General features: G+C 37.8%; 1 protein-coding gene across 12 annotated transcripts in view; it reads left to right on the top strand.

The window, feature by feature from the left end:
• The window catches only part of DAB1 (DAB adaptor protein 1), a 470,931-nt gene that overhangs the window by 321,766 nt on the left and 136,719 nt on the right, over window positions 1–12,446 (top strand). For 10 of the 12 annotated variants that reach the window (XM_033008814.2, XM_042785108.1, XM_042785102.1 and 7 more), the window contains one exon: window positions 1,230–1,342. The exons of the other annotated variants lie outside the window; for them this stretch is intronic. The gene's annotated coding sequence lies outside the window, so the exon portion shown is untranslated. The remainder of the gene's footprint in view (window positions 1–1,229; window positions 1,343–12,446) is intronic. 12 annotated transcript variants of the gene reach the window in all.

Raw genomic sequence — 12,446 nt, 5'->3', positions numbered from 1 at the left:
ATAAATGTCTAATCTGCCTGGGCTGTCACTTGGATCTAGATTTTGAGACAAAGACTGCAGTGACATTGATACAGCCAGACCGCTCCTTCTCTCTGGCCCTTCGTTCCAGTCACCAGTACCCAGTTCCTAATTGCTGGGCAGGTCATTTTTTTTTTTTTTGAAGGATTGCTCTCCAAGGCAGCAATCCCCGTTGTGAGTGAGTTCTTGCAAAATTTGTGTTCAGAGAGAATTACCTCATTTCATAGGTGAGGAAAGGGAGGAAGTAAGCGGCAAAATATTTGAAGAGCTTTTGTGACTTTCTCATGGGTTCAAAACGGAGGCTGTAGCAGAGCTACAAACCAGTCCAGCTCCAGATCCTGTTTGAGGCTCTTGAGTTGTGGAATTAACTTTTCCTTTGGCGAGTCAGTAGAGGTAGTACCAAGGCAAACAAATACCATAAGGAAAACAAAGTTAGATGGTGTGTTTGATTACTCTGAATTTACGCATTCAGGCAACTAGCTGGTCCCTTTTACATTTTGAAAATGAGACTTCATGCTGCCTGTCAAGTGCTGCAGGTGATTTCATACAGGTTGTGAGAATACTTTCCTTGTGAAGAACTCTGCCTTTTTATTTTTTGAAGTTTCACAGAGTGCGTTAGCAAATTCTGATGTAGGGTTCCTGGTGGGTTTTATTCATTTTCACATCCCTAAAGACAACAATCAAAGGTTTCCAGGGATGATACTTGCTCATGTGCGTATAAGTATACCTACAAGAGGAGAGAGGGGAAGACCTATGTTTGCTGTTTCATCCGCTGAAAGAAAGGCTATGCTGCAAATAATCTTGTTTCAATTTTGAGTATGCAGACAAAAAATAGTAGCTGTGCAGTCCCAGGAAATCTTTTACTCTTCATTCTTTGAAAAGTACCTGTTTATAAGTGTAAGATGTTAAGATTTCCTTTTTGTAATACCCTAGAACTTGCTGTGCCAATAGCAGAAAGGGCTGATAAAGAAGTATGTCCCCCCCTTGCCTCATAGCATGATGAATTGTGGAAGTCCTGATTGAAAATTCTAATCACAGTCTTGCAGTCCTTCAGATCGCAACCCTTGACAGTTGATTCACTCCTTTTCATGCCTGCTGCCTCTGACTGCTTCTGGTGCCTCTTATGCATGAGTCTATCATTAGCACACAAAGCATGATGGATTGGTTGGGGTACCTCTATCCTTAGAACCTGGGAAATGCTTCTTTTTCAGAATCAAAGAACCTGTGTGTGACATCGTCATGAATGAGAGAAGAAAGTAATACAGTATTGGATGTGCCTGTTTGCTGCCACTGTTTAGAGAGAAAATGATGCATTATGGGGAATGTAAGTATATGGCCTGCTTGGGTTTTTACTTCTCACTAGCAAACAATGCAGAAAATCGTGGATCTTAATGCATAAGCTGAGTCTGGCAAATTCATAGGAGTTGTAATACTTTTTGGAAATCAGAACTGTAAACACTTCTAAAATTCTACCGAAAGATCAGGCTATTTGTGAAATCTTCTAAATTTCAGTGTGATCTGATGACCGAAATGGTTAGGTTTTGGTACTCACTGTGGATTTGATTCACTTTTGTGGATTTTCTTCTGTAGACCCTTTTGACAGGAAACTTTTGCAAATGTTCGCATCTTGCAAATGCTTTTATTCATCTGTGTGACTTGGCATTTAATGTTTCAGTGAACAAGACAGTTAAGTTTTGGCTCCAGTGAAAGATTGATAGGAACAATTTTCGAATGTGGTATCAAAACAAAGCGAAAATATGTCATGTTCAAATACAGAGCTCTCATGCGTCATGTGGTCTTGTAATAAATGAAATAGCGCTACAAACCTGACAGATTTGCAAGAAAATGTTTTTAAATTTATGATGATTAATTTTCAAGATGAACTGCAATAAAAAAAAAGTGTTAGTAGATACTTAAAGAAGGTAAGGGGAAGCAGCTTTCTGAAATTAAAACAAGCAGGTAATGATAAGACTGCCTTCACTTTTATATTATGCTTTCTAAAATTTGTGCAGTGAGTAAATTGATACTCTGGCTGCTGCAGCTGGCAATAACAGCTACTCATGCGAGTGTAACAACTCGTGGAAATTCCAGTTCTTGGATTTGTACTGTTGCTTTGTACTGGTTGTCTCAGAAATAAGAGTAACACAAATCAGAGCTGAAGATTTTATACCAGGACTGGTGATCCTTTTCGAGCCATCAATATAAAACAGCACCGAACCCAGTGAGAAAACAGAAGTAGCTCTGTAGTTCCTTGAAAGAAAATCAAACTTTTCTCAACTCAACATGTTCACTCATCTTGAGCATTTGCCACTTGAAGATTGACTTCATTTTACATTAGGACAGGTAAATGCAAAGATTACTGTTTGGTAAGGTGCAAACTGATTTATTTAAACATTGTTAGTTAGTATTGGACTAAAAACATGCCTTGATACCATTTATACTTAGCAAGGAGTCAGCCATACATGCCAACTGCTTAAGTTTTATTTGTATTGATTTAGGTTTATTTCTAACAGTGGGGTTCTTTGCTTCACTTCTTTCCATTTCATTGTGTTTGCACAGATGCCTTGGCAATCACCAGGTGCAGAATAGCTTTATGTGCCCATTAGTACCATGTAGTTGCTGGCAAACACGGTTTAATGGAGTGAATGAAGGAACTACACACTGGGACGGGACAGATCCTGGATCCAGTGTAAATTGGCAGATCTCCACTGCCCCAGCATAGCTGTTCTAAAGTTGTTTGTTTCATGCTGTTACAGATCAGAAACTACATTAAACTGAGCAGTGATTTGCATGTTAACTCTTCCTTTGGTAGCATTTAGTTTAACCAGCACTTGCTTTTTGTGTTACAAATTGGCAATTGAAGACTGTCTTAAGTAAATACAGGCTTTTATTTATATGTGCACACACATGTATAGACCATCTAGTCAATATATAAAGTAATACACTGAAGCAGTGACATTATTTTGCTACTTATTTGAGCACACGTTTAGTAGTTTTCCCCCTGCAAGGCCTCTTTGCTGTATCTAATGTCTCTCTTGTAGTATCAATTCCTGCCAAAGGTAGGAGTGTCACTCCCTAGCAGTTACTAGCCTTACTTCTGCTTTATTTCAAGGAACTGCGTTGCTGTGAAAACTGGTATAACTTCTGCTCATGTCAGTTTGCCTGCTCTTTTAGTCAAATCTATAAAGTGTGCATATATATGCACTGAACTGGTGTTTCAGATGCTTATTTTAAAACTGGGCACTGAAATATATATTTGTGCATCTAATGAAATGAAACTACTGCTAGTGGTTCACGCTTGGTGGGACCTAATTATGCTCGATGTTTGGGTATCTTTTTAACAGCTGAGGCTGCATTTCCACGAGCAGCTCGTTGCTGCTGAAAGGGCAAACCTCACTCGTCTCCTACACATGTCACACTGTTGTTTGTTGGGTCTCTCTTGTTTAGCAGCTGAGAAGACGTCTCTGTTAAAAGATATGAGAAACTTTTTGAAAGTGGATTTTAGGAAGGAAATAGGATGCATTGTGACTGAAGCATAAGAAAGGAACGGGCTTTTATGGTGAGTTTGGATAGAGATCTAGCCATGTCTTAGTGAGGCCAAAAGCGAGCTTTCAAGTTGGACATGGGGGAAGAAAGCTTCAGAACAGGAGCTGAACGTGAAAAAATAAATCAGAAGTATCAATGCCGTGTTATTTTGAAGCAGCCAAAATGCATTTAAAAGGAGATATTATGGATATCACTAGTCCTGTAAACATTTACATGGGAACGTTTTGTGTTGGTAAGAAGTTATGGAGGAAACCCCAACAATTGTCTATCAGCAGTTAATTTCAGACACTCTGAGGACACTGGGCCTGCAGCATCTTCTAATATCTTATCTTCCTCATCTTCAGCAGTGTTCCCTCTTCTCTGTTAAAGAAACACATTTGGTAGACCTAGAATTTTCCCTGGCACCCTTGGGACAGCGAGTGTGCAGTTTAAAGGCAGTTTTTTGTCTGTAAATTATAATCTAAGCTCACTTGATAGTACAAAAGAAAAATTCTAGAAGCCATTTTGGTCAGAAATAATTTTGAGCTGGGGTTACTGTCTGAAGATAGCTCTGAATGCACCTGTCCATTTATATCATGTTTTTTCTGGAGAGGTGCGCATCACAAACAAAGGCCCTGCTGTTCCCTATCAGGTCCCTATCTTACTGTGCAGAGAGAAAAGAAAAAAATAAGACCAATCTGAAGAGTTTAAGGATCCAAATATAAAATTAGTATAAGAAACAGGTGAAAAAAAAAAAAAAAAAAAAACAACAAACCAAACCAGATTAAATGCGTATGCAAGTGTACAGTATTTTGTACTTGCTGCCTTTAATGCACTTCATTATGGCTTTCAGATACAAGCAAGCTGCTTTGGTCCTGAGTCCTTAATATCAGGAATTGTTTTTATCCACTAAGATCCCCAAAGAGTAACCAAGATTATACTGAAATTGCATGTTCTTTACCTCCAACTAATGCCAATATCTGTGCTGGAGAAAAAAAAGCACACCCCTGTTCTTTGCAGATGCTTGCAGCTATGTATGTATCAGTAGCCATAGAAGGGGAATGCCTGTGTTCTGTGCTTGTCTAGAGTGCATGTCACTTTTCAGATGGAATCAGTATTTTTAGGGGAGTGTCTTTCATCAGCACGTATATATTTTCATGTGTTTGGTAGAGATCAGCATTAATTAGTTTCTCAGGATTAAAATACACGTGAATTGCCCAAAGTTTAAATGTACTAGCTGAAATTTTCATATGACCACGAGAAATTTAGCTATGCTACTTCTGGCATTTATATGCTCTATTTTGAATGTCAGAATCCTGTTATCTAAAAGATGTCAGATTATGTTCTGTACCTCAGTTAACAACTGGATAACCTATACATTTACCGCTTAACTATTTGCAAAGTGCTATACAGTCATCCTATGTGGGCTTGTTTATACGAGGACCATTTTCCATTCCCATTGAATGCTTTGTCTCCGCTCTGAAATTGCCAATTCACTGACAATTCACTTTCACCAAAATCTGAATTTTTCACAATCTTTGTTTTAGGACTGAGAATACTCAGGAAGACTTTCATGATCATGACTGATCAGTTATACTGTGGCAATTACATTTGTATTGAATTCAAAGTTTTTTGAAGCATAAATATTCACAAACATACGATGTCTGATGTGGATGTGTTGGTTAGTGATTCTGATATTTGTTAGCACCTGACATGGAGTGACCAGAAAAGTGTATTCATTACTTTCTGTAACAATTAGATTATATCTCTTTTGCAGTTTCTGACAAGTTTAGCTCTCAAATAACCTGTAGTTGTTTACTGTCTGAGCTGATAAAGCTTTATGTTTTGGAATTTAATTCAGAGAACGGTATTCGAGTTGTGCTTACAGTCAAAGGAGAAGTTCTGTGCATGATGGACTGGATTATATTTAAGGGTGTAGAGATTCATGGTTGTTTGTCTTAAGGACTTATGTCGTCTGCAGTTACACGCAAGATCTGATGGTCTAAAGGCATTAGCAAAGTTGTTTGGTTTTGATTTTTTTTTTTTCTTTTAGCTGATCTATTTTCTCAGTTCTGTATTTTGTATGTCTTAATTTAGATTTTCTGTTATGTTTAAATCAATGAAATTTCGTCTAAGTATTCTATTACATAAGCATCATCAGAAAAGATTTCATTGAATGAATATAAAGACATATCTAAGTTGCTCTTTATAACCGTGTGGAGCTGCAGTTCTGGCCTTTGTAGCTGCCCCAGAGTTGGCTTTGCTGCAGGCAGCAGGAATACCGCTTGTGTGGCGGGGGGGGGCAGCCCGGGTTGCCCATCGCTGTCAGCGCTCGCCTGGGTTTATGGGCAGATGATTCCTACTGCATCTGGAGATTTTAAATGCAAACTCATCAAATTTTAATATCAGTGAATCTAAGCTCGTTCTTGGATCTTGTGGGGCTCTGGTGTGAAGGTTATCCTCCTGCCTCCGACTGCCTGCTGACGGGCAGCGATGCATTTGTGTTGGGTCCTTGTCTGGAGTTTTTCATGATACTGGAATTGGCTTGAAGAAAGAGTTGCCAGATATTTTAAAAATAACCTGTAAATATGCTTCACTAAATAAACAATGTAGATTCTGTTTTAAAATTTTATCAAATACAGAATTCCTGATGTCCTTTGCTTGCAGATCTTCTGTGAAAGAGGCTTCTTATTTACAAACTGAGTTGATATTTATGATCACTGGAATGGAAGTATGAACACAAAATAGAAAATACTTCTAAAACTGGGTTGATATTTGAGATTAATATTCTGAATCCTATCAAGGAGTACCTAAATTATATCCACCTCAGTTACTAACATATTGACATTTACAGATGAGCCTTTGACTTTATAGTTTTGTCAGATGTGACCTGCATATCCTAGGCTATATCAAATCTGGAATCTGAAGTATGAAGCTGGAATTCATCTGTGCTTGCAAAAATTTTTTTTTTTTTTTAAATTTTACTATAATACCTTAAGATAGTTCCCATCTGTGATGTCAGTTATGACTGTTGATACAGTTATTAGGTTATTAGATCCGATTACAATTATTGGTTATTAGAATATTAGAAATAATTTGAATTGGAGTGGTTATGAGTTTTGGACCTTATGTGAAAACTTGTGAAGATAATGGAAAGACTCCCATTGAAGTTAGCTGACTTTGATCTCACTCTGGTATCCCTTCTGATACTTAAGGCTGCAACTGCGCAGTCTGGTATGCATGAACCACATTGTAAGAACAGGGATCTGTTTAATGTTCTGATATGTAGTTTGACGAGATGAGCTAAATTCTTGGTCGAGATTTTAGTTTGCCTCTTAAATTCAAGAAATATTTTTCTTTGAAGACTGAGCGTAGAGTATTTCATCAGGTTTTTTATGTGTTGAACTTTTCTATTTATCAGTGGAGCAGTTCATGCATACCCTTTTTACTTGTTCAGAGGGAAGCTTGTGTACTTCATAGTTTTGTTGAAGAGACTTTGCATTTTCAGAAAGTTCACCATGTAAACTCAGTATGTGTGCCTAGTGGTAATTGCTGGGAAAATGAAAAGTGCCAAGAAAGCTAAATTTCCATTATGCTCTGCCTTTGTTTGGTGGGAGTTAGCGAATCATTTCTGCAATAAGTGATTCAATATTCTAGCTTCCTTTTCAAATTGTATCTTGGCAAATGAAGGCAGACCAATCGAAACAGACACTGTCAGATTACATGTAAAGTCAAGATTTGTACTTCCCCAAGGAAAATGTGAATTTCTATATAGCCCATTTTACAGTCCAATACCAGACTTTATTAAATATTGAAAATGTGATCTGCAATAAAAATGAGAAAAATGTATTTATATGTTAATCTTTTAAGCAATAAGAAGTGTGGCTTGTCTTAAATGGTCTAGACTTCCATTTTAACATCTGGTGACAAAGTGGAAAGGCTGTACAAATGTATGGTACTTTAATTAATGGGGGCAATACTAAGCTTTGAAAGTCCTCTGGAGCTTTTGTCTCTGTTGGAGCATTCTCTGTGCTGTGAATATTCCCCAACAGTTAAAGCATACGAACAAAAATAGCCTTTGGGCTATTTTGTTGCACTGTGTTGTTGGGGAAAAAAAATTAATCCTGTGCCATTTTGCATTTGCTGTCTGTGAATCAAACTGTGAAAGCTAATTTAAAACTTTCACACTTGGCTTGAATGAGGACTGCCAGTGCTTGGAGAATGTTAAATTGAACACAATTAGCTCGAAGTGGGCTAGCTTAGATATACCCATCAGCCTCAAAGTGCCCAGGCTTAATGACTGCTCTGATAAACTAACACAGAGGTTACAGAAGAGAATTTAAAGGCGTTAAGTTACTACTAAAAGCTTACCCTGTATAGAATAGATCTTTGAAACCAAAATAGTTTGTACACCAAGGGGTAGGGAGTCCTGTTGGCAAGGAGGTGGTGAGGCCTTGTAGAGAGTTAGATACAGCACCATGCTACATCCATGAGAAGGAAATGAAACAGCTGGTGAACATGCTCAGAAATTTTAAAGACATAAATAAAGTATTTGTAAGTATAATACATTGTAATAACAATAAAATACTATTTGTGATCTCTGAAGTAGTTGGATGTCATAGATATTTAAAGAAAAGGTGGCTGGCACAGCTGTGGTAGAGAGAAATCCTGGAATGTTTTAGGAAATGATGGCTGTACCGGTGCTAGTGTTTTAGTTTGGAGAAAGAATCTGGTTTTGAAGTTAATCTCTTAATTGTATCTGTTTATCAAGTGCTGCATCAACCTGTGATGGGGAAATGAGATCCAAACTTAAAGTGAAATTCCGTGCTTAGTGTGGGAGTTCAGAGTAGTTCTCAGGCTGGATGTAAGCAGATCTCTCATACTGCAGAAGCTCTAGAGCTATGGGTTTTAGGAGAAGGTCTGAAGAAGGAAAAGGTGATGAGCAGCTGAAGTTGTGAGAAGTTATCTACGATGATGTTGGCTGCTACTCTAAGTATAATGCCTTTTCTCTTGGAAGATGGGATGTTTGTGAATCACAGTGGACTGTGGCTTTTGGGATACCATTTTCCATGACATGTCAGAAAATTCAAAGCATTTGTGGGTTTTTTTGTTTGAGTGTTTTTTGTGTTTGTTTTTTTTTTTTTTCCTTTTTTTCTTCTCTCTTCTTTTTCTTGGAGAAGACTGCCTGCAGGATTTTATCTGCACATGCTGAGTTGAGGACTCAGCTCAAGTTATTCTGTGAGGATTGTAGTCAGTGACCACAGATTTTCCTAGTGGAGAGAGACCCTGATGATAAATTGAAAAGAACTGAGTCTGTAAATTAGCATTTTACATGTCATCCATTCTTACGTGAACAACATGAATAGTGCAGACAACGGCAACATTTTTAGTTAATGAACCCAGCCATAAGCACCATTCACATTTAACATATTTACAGGGGGTAGCATCCAGTCAAAAACTTCCATTAATTCTTTTTGCACGAATATTGTGTGCATGAGTGCATGTATTTATATGTGGATTTGTATATATTTGTGCACTATTAGTGTATGCAGTGTTAAAGCATATATAGTAATTCAGAAAGAACCACTGAAGAGATTCATTATGCATGTAAATATATTCGGCAGAAGACTTAAAATAACTCTTTAATGGAGAAAAAAGGAAAAATTATGCTATTTGACATGAGGAATCTATTTTGAACTATAGTATATGCACAGTCTGTTTTCTGCTTTTCCTTTCTTGAAATTGTTGCCTGAAATAATATGGTGGCATGCAAAGGCTTTGCTTTAAGTTTAATTTTAATTTGCCAGTATGCTGTCAGGATATTTTTAAATTGATAGCAAAATCGGAACTTGGTAATATTTGTCACTCAATTTCTATAGAAATGGCATTGAGGATACTACTTCGGACTCATAAGTAAAATAAGATTATATCACACATGTTAACAATGATTTTAAAATATTTTCAGGACTACGTAAATGTAGTTTCTGCCTTGATTCGTTCAGTTAAATGGGCAGCAGGGCAAGGGCTTTGTAACAGTCATATAGATGGAAAGCTGTGAATGAACTTTTTCAACCTGTTAATCCAAATGTTCTTTAATGGATAAAAATAGAATCAAATTACTTCATATTAAAAAATCTGGGCCTTACTTAGCTTCAAACAGAATTTTTCTTCCAATAATACTCTGAATGTTCTTGTGTTTTGATCTTTAATAGGCTGACAGGGGGTTACTTTGCCGCTAAAAGGCTAGGCATCCTCACCTGTATTTGCTTGTGACCTGGTGACATCAGTTGTTCTTCAGTTACACTTCAGTCCTGATAGGAACGCTAAGTCTTGCTGACAAAAAAGTAATTTAAAGGCTTTTATTAATATGAAGTATTTGCTTTGAGAAGGTGTTCAACCTGCCAATACATTTGTTCCCAATGCAACTTTCTCTTAAATCGCAGCCACCTTTGGGAAGACCTTTGGGAAGGCCACCGTGGCTCTGTCTTGGTTTCTCTCCTCGCAGTGTTTCCCAGCTGTTCAGCCCCGGCGAGGAGCCGGCTCTGGCCGCGTGGTGCTGCGGCCAGGGCAGGGTCTGTCCCTGGGGTGGACCCAGCCGGCAGGATCGATGCGCTCGCTTCTGCTCTTACCGGTGCTGTAGCACTATAGCAGAGTAGAGCGTAAATCACAACGGGACATCTCTACTGTAGGTCTCAAGGCGTGTGTTCCTTTCAAAGTCATCAATTTGGAGAACATAAAAGGAAAATAAAACCCTGTCAGAACGCAGACAGATATCCTTTCTCGTCTGTTTGAACCAGAGGCTGTATTGCTGGTGTTCTGAACTTGCCCTCATGACCCCTCTATCATCATCTTGGGCAGTCACACAATTTTGAGCTAGCCTCCTTACGGGAATCTAGCCTGGCAAACAGGCTTGCCTTCTTCAACCAGGCTGCTTCTCAGGGTATCCTGGTGCTGAATGTGCACAGCAGCAGGATTTGATTCCCAGCTGATTAGTTTGGTCAGGTCAGCCCTGTCGATTGACTTGCCAGAGCTTGTAGAACCAGTACCCTGCTGTCCCGCTTCCTCGCCGGTGCTGTACATGAAACCAGCTGGTTCAGGAGCAACCCTGGTATTTTATCACGCTTTTGAGGTGGTGGTAGACAAAGTACCACCGGTCTTCAGTGGCATATGATTTGTGGAGAGGAACAGAGAAGATGAGAGAAGCTTTTTTCTTGGCTGAATGTCACATTTCCTATGGAAAGTCTTTGGCTCAAAGATGGACTACTGTGTCTTTGTGTGGTTGGTTGACTGGTTTTATTTAATAAAGTAGTTCATTACTTATAATAATAGAAGCTCTCTGTGAGCATTCAGGGCCTCAAACCTGTGCTTTGTCCGTCCAAGGACTTCTTGATACTGCTTTGACACAGACAGACTGGAAAGTCACACTTATAACTGGACTTCTTGTTTTTCTCTCCTATCTTTCTCTGCCAAAGTCTTGTTTGAGAGATAATCACTTCTGACAGACCCTTATCACGTATTGCTAAAGTAACTTTTGCAGGAGTAGGTGCTGAAAGAACGCAGTTTGCAAGCTGAATTCAAGAAGACACTGCGATACAGTTGTGGTACACCCATGTTTCCTCTATTTCCTGTATGTTATTACACACATATTTAAAAATGTAAATTAGTGCTACAGAGCCAAACACATCAGTAAAGAAATGCTAATTTTAACATTGTCCAGATGGAAGATAACTGAGTGCAAAGTTGTTTATGCAGTCACATAGTAATGTCCACATAAAGGCTTAATACACGCTATGTGGCATTCAAGATGTCAGCTCCAGTAGATATACTTTGGTTTGGTAAATTTTTAAGGAGAATTCATAACAGGAAATGTCAGGCAACTTTAGTAACACATGATGTTTCCAAGCACCATTATAATTAAACTAAAATATGTCATCAGTAACCAAAATAGCAAAATCTCTACAAAAAATGACCAGAAAGTCTAACAAAATTCTTGTAAGAAACATTAGTTTTGACTAAGATTTTACTGTTGTGTTTTGGGCTATTGTAATGTGCATTTCTTTGAATGGGTTACCTAAGTAATGCATTAAATATCATGAATTGTAGCTACTATATAGCCACATGTATCTTCTATGCACCTATGAACTAGAAGTATAAATTGTTTTCTGTGACTGTGGTCAGAAATAAATGAGAAAACTCTTATAAGCATAGTTTTCATAAGAAGAAATATTTTTAGACAATGAACTGAATTTTTCTTTCCTGATCTGATAGTATTTTTTTAATTTGTTTTTATTTTTTTTTTTTAATTGACTTTCTTGCTAGGCACTGTTCTGTACTGTTACTGTTACCAATGTATATAATCAGTAATCTGCCTTTCTCACTGTGTTTTGGGAAAAAATATATCTGAAGATGGAACCCAGTATGCATATTTTTTAACAAAAAAGATACCTCAATGCTCTTGTTAAAATTAAAGATTATGATGTGTCTCGGGCTTTTTAAAACCTAAATAGGATGAAGAATTCAATTCAGATGATACTGTGGAAAGGCTTGCAAGCGGAGGGCAATCAAGTAGGGATAATTAGAGTTACTATTTAAATATGCAGAAAGCAAAAAGCTTATCTGGAAAAGCAGAGTGAAGTTATAACAGCATAAGACTAATGTAAGAATGATTTGCAAGCAATAAAATCACATCTCCCTGACTTTGTAAGTACAAAATAATAAGCAATATTTAATAATGGAGACTGTAATAGTCCGGGTTATAAACCCAGTGGTATGTGATTTTACCATTAGATCTTACCTGAAGGGGATAGATTGGTTTAACACTGATAGAGCTGAGCTATGTGAGGATTACAGGTATTTGGAATGTGTGTGCAGTAAAGGACAAGAGTAATTGCTCAAGATAATCT

This window comes from Tyto alba, unplaced genomic scaffold (assembly GCF_018691265.1).
Source record: "Tyto alba isolate M040663 unplaced genomic scaffold, T.alba_DEE_v4.0 Super-Scaffold_1000006, whole genome shotgun sequence".
Lineage (NCBI taxonomy): Eukaryota > Metazoa > Chordata > Aves > Strigiformes > Tytonidae > Tyto > Tyto alba.
This window is presented reverse-complemented; position numbering and strand designations above follow the sequence as displayed.